This window comes from Solanum tuberosum, unplaced genomic scaffold (genome assembly GCF_000226075.1).
Source record: "Solanum tuberosum cultivar DM 1-3 516 R44 unplaced genomic scaffold, SolTub_3.0 scf00273, whole genome shotgun sequence".
Lineage (NCBI taxonomy): Eukaryota > Viridiplantae > Streptophyta > Magnoliopsida > Solanales > Solanaceae > Solanum > Solanum tuberosum.
In genome coordinates this window covers 250,203-262,578 of record NW_006239195.1, presented here as the reverse complement: position 1 = coordinate 262,578, position 12,376 = coordinate 250,203, and the positions used below count along the sequence as shown (strand labels likewise).

The window sequence follows — 12,376 nt, the reverse complement described above, 5'->3', positions numbered from 1 at the left end:
AGTACAATTGTAATAATATATTTAAATTATGTTTTCAATAGTAGTTTATTTTCTTTATGTTAGTTTTGAATTATACACTTGTAATTTTTAAAATATTCCTATATTTAATTAAATATTGCTTAACTTGATTATTTGTTTTGGTAATTTAAATCGTCGTTTTTTTAAAAAAAAAATTACTATTAAAAATTTGGACACCCTTCATTAAATTCCTGGCTACGCCACTGGACATGATTATATTAATATATTCTTTTGCAAAAACTAAGGTATATATAATATCTTGTCCTTTTTACTGATAGAGAGAGACACTTTTTTTTTCTTCAGTAAAGAGAGAGAAAGACTTCAACTCCTACTTTTTGGCACATACTAAAGGGGTCCAGATTTATTCTCCAATTATATTTTATATAAATGAAAGTTAAAATTATTATTTTTCCCGTCTCAAAATAAGTCGTTATGATAAAATTACCTAACAATAAGTATTATCTTAGAAATTTAAGACAAAAATTTAGTTTGTTTGTTCAATTACACGAGTATTAAATAGAGTAACTTTTTTCTAATAATGTCCAATTCTCAAGGAATATTTGTTTCATTCGTTTCAATTTGTTTGTTATACTTTTCTTAGTCTTTTAAAAAAAAAAATACCTCTTTCTCTTTTTAACTATTGTTTAATTTCAATTTTTCATATGACATATTTAATACCACAAGATTAAATAACATTTTGGTACATTTATATCTTTAACTTAAGACCTCAAGAATAAAAATTCTTTTACTTTTTTAAACTTCGTGTCGAATCAAAATATGAAAAACAAATGGAATGAGTAATAAATAAAGATAATTTTGTACATTATATATTCTATTTATCATTTTTCTTAATGAACGTGAAATGAGCTAAGATAACACATATTCTAGAATAAATGGTGTAATAAAAAGAACAAAGCATATAAAGATTTATATGATAGGGTCAACTTGGTCCATATGTAATGCTCTCTTCGTTTATTTTTACTTATTCACTTTGGACCTTGCTTATTTTTACTTATTCACTTTGGACCTTGCTCGCCTTTAAAGAATAATAACTCATTTGAAAATTTTATTATGATGCCCATATTAATTACTCTAATATTTAGTATTAAGTCTTAAAAAATAAAAGATAAAGAGATACCAGATAAGTATATGATATTTTCAATCACTTCTTAAATATTTATATCAATCTATTTGAACAATAAAAACTAAAAATCTGTTCATCATAAAGATAGAAAATTAAAAAAGGTAGTTAACAATCAGAATCTTATAATGTATGTAATGGAAGTTACGCATGATTATTCAAGAAAGCGTTGAGATCTAGATTTGTCCATTTAGCTTTGTTTCAATCAGAGGCGGAGTCAGGATTAGAAGTTTGGAGGTTCTAAAAGAGAAACTTTTGTTAATAATAGGGATCGACCCACAACTCTAGCGTGGAAAACGTTTCTACAATCTCTTTCTTACCACTAAATCGTCAATCAGTTTTGTTAAGGTGTCAATACTTGTATATATATTTATAAAACAAATTTTTAGCTCTATATACAATGTAATTTTCCGGCGAAGGGATGTCGCTTGACACCCCTTGTGCAACGGTGGCTCCGCCCCTAATCTCTATCCCCTCTTGGATATATTTCTATCCCCTTGGATACATTTCCTATCCTCTCTCGGATACATCCCTATCATCTCTAGAATACATCTTTTCCATTAAGTAATGTATCATTCGCAATCCGTGAGCTGTATATCCGCAGGTTTCCTAATGTATCCAAGATCCTATAATTTTAAGGGATTTTTGTAATTTGAGAAAGAATAAAAATAGGACGTAGATAATTAACTCTTAACACAAGATTTATGTAAAAAATAAATAAATTAAAAAGCGGCTTCTCACTAAGCCTGTTCGAAAAATAAATACACATTTATCCAAATTATTGTTGTGGCCAATATGACCCATCAATTTATTAGATTGTGTGTTTTTTTGTTCTTTAATTTCATTGCTTGAAGTAAACAATCAATTTCACTCATAATAATATGATTAATAGATGTGGCAAATGGTCAAATCTTAATTAGGTCATCACATATTTCTACTATGAAAAATAATATTTAAAGATAAATTAACTAAGGTTTTTCATCATCTCTCTATATCTTAATTACTCACTAACTTTCATTTTGTTATTGTTATGCATTTATTCAATTCGTATTTTTACCTTTAATATTAAATAAATAAAATTGGGGGTTGAGATCTTTCGAAATAAAACTATTATAATAAAATGTTAGCCAATACAACCTTTTATTATAACCCCAAATTAAAGCAAATGCTACCCAACATAACCCTTTATTATAACATGCATGGTAGAAAACAAAGAAATTAGCTACAGGTAAAATTTATTAGTTCAATAGCAAAATTTTTATATTGATTCCATTTAACTACGAATTAACTGGAAATTATCGGTAAATTTCATAACTGATTCCATATTGTGCAGTAGTAGTGAAGGGAGGAATAAGGAAAGTTAGCAAAAGTTCAGGTATATTAATATTTTAATGTGCTCTTCTATATTATATAGTTAGAACAATTAGGTCAAAATACCAACATGGGTCGTGGTGCATTGGTGGGAGTGCTTCACCCTTAACCAGAGGTCTCGTTTCGAACCCTGTGTATGCGGGATCCGAATTTAGTCGAAACTTCAATGTAGACTTCGGACACCGGGTGAAAAAAAAGAAGTCAAAATTAGCTAGGAGCTACTATTTTATTTTGTTTTAATAGTGTAAGGGATGAATATGAACTTATATATGAAGGTTCATAAATTAAAAATTACGTAAAAAATACTTTATCTAAATGATAATTTAACATATTTAAAAGGTACATGAAATAATTATGATCAAGAAGAATCATCTGACTTTCTAAATTTAAAAACGAGCTACAAAGGATTGGGAAGAGAGTGAATATTTAAAAAGTGTCCACTCTATGATCACATTAATAATAATGGGATTTATTTAAGTTATACTTTGTTTTTTTTTGTCAATAATACTAAAATAGTGTCATGGTCTAATTAATACATGTTTCTTGGCTGACCTAACAAGTCAATTATGAGAAGCTTCGAAAGTTTTGGTATCAATAGCTTGGTCAAACAAACGAAAATCAATTCAAGTGTTATTACTTTATTTAGTATTTTAATTATTTATATATATATATATAAAAAATTGATTGCATATAGTTATAGATGTTATAGATGTTTTGTGATTACGTATGAAAGTAAAAGTCAATGTAGGACTTGACACCTAACTTCCAGCAAGGAAATCATTCAACATATGTTTCAATAACATACATATATGTTCAAGATTGTGCAATATTTAAATTAAACACTAAATTTTATTTTGTTATTATTGTGCATTTATTCAAAATCATTACTAAAACAAGGAAATCAGTGACTAATAGGTTTTGTAGCTGAACAACAAAAATTTTATGCTAATTTTATTTAGCTACGAATTATATGACATATCATCTAAGCTAGGAACTATTTAGCTATAGCTTATATGAAAACTCATCTAGCTTGGAGCTATATATCTTTCTTCTTGAGTATATTATATATATTATACCAATTGGGAAAGGTACATAAAGTAACACACAAATCAGAAAAACAATCTTGATTTCTTGTTAGAGTTTAGGGAATTTATAGAAGAAACTTAACTTTATGGTCTTGAGCATTTAATCATAAACCTTGAAAACAATTCACTAATTAATCACTACTCAAGTGGCTTAAGTTGACTTTTTGTTTACTTTTACATAAATTTCAAGTTTTTAAAAATGCTCTAATAAAGCATTAATATATTCACATAATTGTGGCCGTTTTAAGGAAATCAACAAAAAAAAGGAATTTGTAGGGATAATTCAATCCAATCAAGAGATTGTACCACTTTATTGAAAAGTTACATAAACATACCTTACCCTTTTAACCCCCAACAACTACTACTACTACTACTACTACAACAACAACAACAACAGCAACTTAATAAGGACCCAATGAAACCTTGTTCAACAAGAAAATAAATCGTCCCATGGGATTATTTTTCACCACCAAAAGCATGCAATACTAGATTGGAAGTATGTTTCTTGTTGCCCTATTCACCCTCCTCCTGAGATAACACAAAGCAGGATCCACTCTTCTCCTCCAAAACTCCGTCTCTCCAAAATGCTCGTCCAACTTCATCAAAATCCAATACAATGCTTTCTTTACAGGAAGAACAAGACAAATGATAAACACGAGTGGTGTAACGTAGGCTGGTAACAAGAGAGAGATGGTGCTCGCTATAGAGAGGCATCGAAGCAATTTCACAAGATCAGAAATGGAACAGAACCAAGGTAGTTTTCATAATGCCCCGGGTATTTCAACGTACAAAACAATACATTATAAAAGAAATTACCGCGATTCTAGTTATTATGGGATGTTGTTCAAACATGTTGGTCCCGTTGTATTTGAGCTGCAACAAGTTAAGGATCAACTCCAAGAACGTAAAAATACACATATACATATGGTATGAAGGAGGGAGTATATTCAAGAAATTAATATACTAGTGGAGGGAAGTGAAGTTAAAATGAATGAATAAAAATATGAGAACTTGATCCACTTTTATAATAATACTATATAGTTGAAAGAAGAATTGCTACGCCTCTTTAATTAAGTAATATTTAGTCCTTTTCTCTCTTAGTCCTTTTCTCAGTCAATTTTAATTTTACTATTCTATTAGTCATGTTTTTGAAAGAAAATCTTATAGAGATAGTGAGAGTTGTATTTCAAAGTCTAATAGAGATAGTGAGAGTTGTATTTCATGACATTATTTGACTTGACACGATGTTTAAGAAAAAAGTAAAGACTTTTAAAACTCGTGATCTAAAATAATTTTAATTACATATTTAATTGGATGTAAATCATCTTATTAAGCATAAAAATAAAATTTAAAGTTAAATTATTTCTGATTATAATAAGATGATTTTTTTTTAAACCGACTAAAATAATAGGTGCGTAAAGAGATGCAGAACGAGAAATTGAGTGCCTAGAAGCCCGCTACACAATTCTGAAAAAGTCAAAATTGACCTTCCTTAATTCACCTAAAAGAAAAGAAGAAAAAAGAATCGTTTTGGAGGGCGACAAGTGAATTAATTGTGTTCATTTATTTCTGCACCAACAATCTTGCAAAAGCACCTTTTGAACAACACTTATACAACAGTGGACGGAGGGAGTATAATATTTATTTCTTAAGATGAATTTAAAAAATCAAAATTTTAAAACACATTTGAATTAAAACACACACACAAATTATTAACTCATCCGAATGAAATAAATACTCTCATAAATATTTTTGTTATATAATACTATAATTTATTTACCAATTGGGGAAGTTACATAAATTTGATACACATATCAAAACCCCAAGAGAACCATAACCTTTTAACCCCAAAAAGACAACAACCAAAACAAAATTAAACACCCAATACCTAAAAACAAAATTAAATACTTTGTTGAACATGAAAACTAAGGGGGATTATTTTTTCACCATGAAAAAACTAAGGTAAAAAATGCCCTTTCTTAACGAAGTCTAACTTCACCTAATTTATTGAGTAGTGATGGTATTATTTGCGCTTTCATTAGTTATGTTGAGATTATTTTTTATATCATTATTTAATTTAGTGCATTAAAAATAATATGCATTATATAATTTCAAAAATAAATTATTTATACATACACAAAAGTACCCTTTATAAATATGGTGGAAAGTAGCATGTCTTTGATCATGCTACTCTGTGCATTAAAATTCCTTGAATTAGTTATAATAACATACATAATACCAGAGTGTATCACTAATACAAGTTATACATAAATTGAAAAAAAAAGTATCAAACAAGATACTAATAATGTATAAAGCTAATGTATACATTATTTTTTTTCTAATGCCGTCACTACTAAAAGCATTTTTTTTTTTTAAATCTCAAAATGGAGAAAAAAAAAACAATTTCACCAAATATGTTAAAATTTGGCAATTATCTTATCTTTGTAAATACAAGCCATTAATCTTTTTTTAAATTCTTGTACAAAAAGAAAATAGAAAATTAATCTTCTATCCGATAAAAGTCTACAATAGACAGAGTAAAGATACGCTTCTACAATTACAAAAAATGATTTTTTTCTGTGAATATGTCTAATAGTTGTCATGTGAAGCAGGTCCAATTTGTAAGCCCCTTTTGCAAAATTAGGAAATCTGTTACAAGCCAAAATGTAGTATTAAATCGCCCTATATACCACGAAACTGGAGAAGATTTACTTGACCAATTCAACATGTCCATATCCAAAAAAAATCCATGCATGTTACGACAAGAAAAAAAAAGATGTAGTATTAATCGCCCTATATACCACGAAGCTACATTTTGTTCCTACATTTTGTCTGCAAGGAGAAATACCTAGCAATGCGTTGTGAAAGCCGACGTGTGAAAACATACCCCAAATACCACCCTTCTCATGGGTCCATTGTATTTCACTTGAACATTGACAGTTGATGATAATGCAACGATACTTGGCACATCAACAGCAAGTGCCTCACCCACCTCAAGATTTTTCTGTACAACTGAGGAAAGAAAAACACATTTTATCAAAGAAAGGAATCAAAAAATAGAACTTCTGACATTTTAAGACCTCTTAATCTTATATTCTTATATAACTCGAATAAGAAAGTAGTCCAAGCATTCTTCTTATTTAACCATCTGATTCCCCCAAGAATCCAGTACTAGCTCAGTGAAGACATGTCACGTTTCTGAATCGCATGAAGGCAAGAAAGAATTTCCCAAAATAGAATCACATTTGTGTGGGATGACCAATAGTTAAAACAACAATAGCAACTACGCCTCAATTACAAACAAGTCAAGTCGGCTATATGAATCCACACTTACCATGTCTCTCCATTTAAATTTATCTCGGGCAAACATTTTACAAATAAATAATAATTACTAGAAGTTTCATATATTTTTTGTGGGCGTTAAAATCTTTGATAGGGCTAAAAGTGTGAATCCCCGTGAATTTCTATAACTAATTCGGGTTAATTTCAAGCTGAAGGATGCAATGTAATCGAACTTGGGTCATGCAGGACCCGCACAAGTATAACGAAAGTCATGAGAACACTTGTATTTAACATTGATATAGCTTGGAATTGATACAAGTATTGGGATAAAATGAAGGAATCCATGTTATTAAGTTGATGGGATCATTAATTAGTAATGATTGAAGTCACAATGAGGGAATGTATTAGTTAACAAAATGAAATGCAAAGTGAAACAAATTTGAAATCAATGTTTCTCTAAAGATAGACAATTAGTAAACTAAGGAACATAGAGAAATGGAAACACCGCCTGCACGTTGACAACTGAAGTTTGGCGTTGTGCAGATATCCCGTAGAGGCAAAGATTATATCTGGATATGTCTGTGTTTGTTTTGTGTTGCACAAGGACTAATTTTTGCTATAGAGTAAATCTATAATGGTAATCGGGGAGAGATAAAAATGGACCAAAAATTATTTAAGCTTTGGGAGTTTTAGGAGCGTCTATGGTATTACATCCCCATTAAATGAGTTTCTTTGTGCATTTATGGATGGCATTCAAGTATTAAATACTAGCCATAACACCAACACCAAGCCATCATTGAATTTTAGATAACCTGGTAAATTCTTGACCTCTTGCTCCATTTTATTGATGATAGGGGTATTATTGATGTGCTCTTTAGTTAGAAACACCAAGTACTTCATGGATTGAGCAAGACATAGAATGTATGATTTTTCACCATTATTGGGTTAAGCAAAGAAGACAATAGATAGTGTCGACTTGGTGAAAATTAGTTAAATGCTATTCCTTCTAAAGCTGAAAGCATTCTTATTGAGTATGACATGAGAGATTTAGAGTTAAAACTCAAGAATTAACTTCTATGGTGAGAATATGGATTTTTACTAGACTTGAGAAGTCGGACCTAAGCGTTGGACACTTAGTTAGCTTAATTAGTTGGTGTTGTCATGACGCGCCATTGATATATGTGTGTTTGTATATGTAGACAAGGAATCATTGGCATCATTGGATCTTTTGGGGTAAGATTTAGAAAGAGATTCGAGGAATGTTGAAACTTACTACCTCTTGAAGCTTATCCCAATTTTTATATTGTTGAATTGATTTTCGGAAGTGGTATAATGTGAATCCTAGCTTGTGGGGGAGTAGGTTGAGATTGCACATCGAACTACATGTGCCGGTTTAGGTATACATTCTAAGGTTTGTGGGATAAAGTCCCCTATTGAGAAAGCAAATGATCATTGCTTGATGTACTGAGGTTAAGTTGACTTGTACAGCAATACAGGAAGCCGTCCAGGCGAGTAGGTCAAATATTTATGACTAGGTTGATCACCTAGAGTCGTTGTTTCTATTTATGCAAGTGTCGGTATGGCGCTCCCGGTAAATGATAAATCTCACGTGATTATGATTAATCTTTTTTTTTTTATGACAAGGAAACCTGCAGTCGTTACCCTTTGGGTGACCATATGGTAAAACCCTTGCTCCTATGCAGTAGCGCGCAAACCATAAATGAAAGGTAACCCGCACTGCACCCAGTGCGACGAGCTTGACCCAGTAAGTAAACCCCTTGCTTTTGCTAGCAAGGGGTTTTGAACTTGAGACCTCCAACATGAAAGTCCCAAGCCTAAACCACTGGGCCTTCCTGAAAGGTCGTTATGATTAAGCTTTAATGCTAAGAAATGAGGATTTTGAGATGTATTTTACTTTGATATTTATTTCATTGTTGACCATCCTGAGCCATGTGGTTAGGAAAACTTCACCTCTTCCAATAGGATAGTTTTGGTGAGACTCCATTTACGTCTCGTGGATCTTAGACTGTGATATTCTTTGAGTTGTCCGGGTCTGTCTTGGTTGACTAGCTTAATCCTTGTCATAGAAGTTCCATAGACGGTGGTAGTTCTTTTGAATCGTAATTATGATTGTTCATTTGGTAAGCACGTAAACAAACAGGAGCCCTGCTTTAAAGGAAGAGAACCTATTCGCAAAAGGGAAGTAAAGAAAGATAAAGAATTATCTTTACCTGGCATAACATTTCACCTCCGAACTTTGCTAAATCAATCTGTAGGGAAACAATGAATTAGAATAAAACAAACCACAATTAATCTAGTAATAGTATGTGTCAACAGAATAATATATGCTAACAATTGTGTACTATGCCCCACAGCAAGAACGAAGAAGATCTTTTCCCCAATTTCTGGAGTGATACACACAAGCATGCACATACTAACTATAGAAGATTGAATAACCAAACAAGATAAAGATATAGTTTGGATATGAACGAACCGGGAGGATTCTTGCCAGAGAAGGAGCAGCAATCCAACAAACCCATCAGTTGTACCTGTATTGTGAAGAACTATGCTTGTAGTATTCTTTCCAAAAAGCCATTGCCAGAAACCTGCTTCGTTTTCAGTGGCACAGACATTTTCCATCTGGATGGAACCAGACATATAGCACATGGACCCTGCAAAGCATTCGAAGATTCCCGTAAGTCAGTTAAGAATGAGTAGTAAATATCAAATTTAAAAATGATTTGTGGATATTTGATTAAGTTATACTCCACTCTGTCCCTAATTAGTTGTCCCTATTTACTTGTCCATTTTGACAAATCAAGGAAGGACAATTTTTTTTGCCTATTATACCCTCAATTAATTACTTTGAAAAATGTAGAACTTCTTGAAAACCTTAACTCTTTAATTCATCTACTTCATAATTAATAGGGGTAAAATGGTAAACTCACTATGTCAATAATTGTTTTCTTAATAGGTGTGCCAATTCAAAAGTGGACAAGTAATTAGGGACAGAGAGAGTACTAAATATCCTTGAGCGAAAGTATATGACCTGATAAGATACAGTGCTCTATGTATAAAATGGCAACTTAACATTTTTCTGAGGCAATATCTCTCCCCTCCTCCCCCATCCCCACCCCCAAAAGGCAGAGGAAAGAAATGAAAGACTAAAAACAAAAAAAAACCAGTTGTATACACCTAACCAATTGTTAAGCATTCAAGACAAATAAGTAAATACAGCAAGCATTTGTGGGGCATGACCCAATTACTATGATGTGTAAATACAAGCACATTGACGCAATAAACAGACAGTTTACCATTCGTTAGGGGTGAGTGGTTCAATACGACAACCTTCTAGAAGCAAGCCTATTCCTTAAGTGACACATATTAGACCAAATTTTTTCGTGTCATGCAATGCTTGTCTTCTGTTGCATAAGGTGTGGAAACTGTGTAACGTAACCTTCCAAATTCAGACTTAGTAGATGTTTCTATCCCAAAAAAGTAGTTAGCAACTATGAGCAACAACTTCTACGTACTCCACACATACTTGTACACCCTTGAGAGTTGAGAGTTGAGGCAATATCAGCTCACTAGTTGGTTAAGTTGTAGACTTTACAACCAAACCAACATGCATTCTTTAATATCAGTATAACGGGTAAAATGAGGAGATTTGACATCATGTTCATTGTAAGACTAACTCAAGCAGTCAAGGTGCGCGCAAGCTGGCCCAAACACCTCGGTTATTCTTTTTCAAAAAAGGACTAAAGTTTGATAAGCAACAGGCTCCTTATAAAGAATATTTTGTTTTGATCAGGTAAAGTAATTTCATTAATAAAGGCATCCAGAGGATGCAAAAGTAGAATACATAAGAATATGATTAGCAACATACCAGGTTTTGCAATAATTCTTTCTTGTGGCTTCAACATAATCTGAAACATATATACAAAAAAGAGAAAGAAATATAATCAGATAAACTTAATAAGTTTCCCTCTTACCGAGAAGACAAACTGCATGTGAGGTTACCTGAACGATCTGAGCTTCACCGCCCAGAATTTGAAAAGGTGTTACAGCATCTTGCGGACTCTACAGCACAAACATAATGCAATGGTTAGGATATAGCTTTGTGTAGACAGAGGAAGGGCGAATTGGTTCATTATTTATGTTATGGATCTTCAGCCTAACTCAAGAGGTGAGGATTGCTCAAATCGGACTCTTCCCCCATCCTCACACCCAGCGTTGGACATCTGATGCATGTGCAATTTAATATGCATGTCCAACATCGGAAAGGAGAATTTGGATGGGTTTTGCACTATTACCATGATAAGAAATGGACACTGGAGCTGAGCCTAACACTAGCTCATGGGGGAGGATTTCCCAAAACCATATGAGATGACCAATACCCATTCCACTATCGATGTGGGACTTCTAACACTCTCCCTCACATCCAGACCTAGTAAACTGGAGTGTGGACAATATAATATGGGGGCCCAAAATCGATGAAAAAATAATTGAGATGGGCCTTACCCTGATACCATGATATAAAATGGACAATGACTGTACTCATCCCAAAATGCTAGCTCACGCGGGAGGATTTTCCAAAATCATATAAGGTGATCAATTACTCATCCCACTACCTATCTGGGACTGCTAATAACTAGATTAATTCAGACCAAGTTACAACTTTGCCTTCTACAGTATTTATATCTCCTTTTTTTACTGTGAGCGACAAAACCAAGCACGCATATCATATTACACATAGTTTCCAAATTTTCTATGATGGACATTCAATAATTATAAGTAACTGGACAGCGGCAGAATAGCATATCCTTTAGTAGAAGATTTATGTGCTTGATCTTGTTTTCATGGGATTCAGTTTTAGTCTTTCCTAACCTCTCAGCCACTGCTATTTAAATTCATTGCCCATTTTTAGCATCAAAACTTTCCCTCGCCACAAATTCCAACGTGGAAATTTAAGCTACTAAATTTGTAAACAACTACCGTTGCAAATAAAATGAGATTCTATCAAGACACCCTTTAACATATCAACCATCACTTAAGCATCACAAATCCTCTATATCCATTCTAATACATCCAACAATTATTAGCATTTCCCAAAAACTCTTCAAAACACCAAACTCATAACTTCTCCCCTCAATGTGATTTCCCAAGCTGTAAAGTTCCATTCTTTTAACCCTTCTCCCAACTAAAAAGCAAATTCTAACATTTTTATACACATTGGGTGTGTTTGGTATGAAGGAAAACATTTTTCGGAAAATATTTTCCAATTTTCTCATGTTTGGTTGGGTTAAATGTTTTCCAAACCAACTCATTTTCCTCAAATTTAAGGAAAATGACTTCCCTTCAAAACTTAAGGAAAACATTTTCCAAACCTCTCTTCCAACTTCAAATTACAATTACTTCAAAATTTCTTTTTTTCACCCTACCCTTGACCCCCACCCACCTCCTACCCAGCCCCCCCCAC

At 32.4% G+C, this 12,376-nt stretch overlaps 1 pseudogene; it reads right to left on the bottom strand.

The window, feature by feature from the left end:
* Positions 1-6,219: 6,219 nt before the first annotated feature.
* LOC102599313 (uncharacterized) overlaps positions 6,220-12,376 on the bottom strand; it is a 15,773-nt pseudogene continuing 9,616 nt past the window's right edge.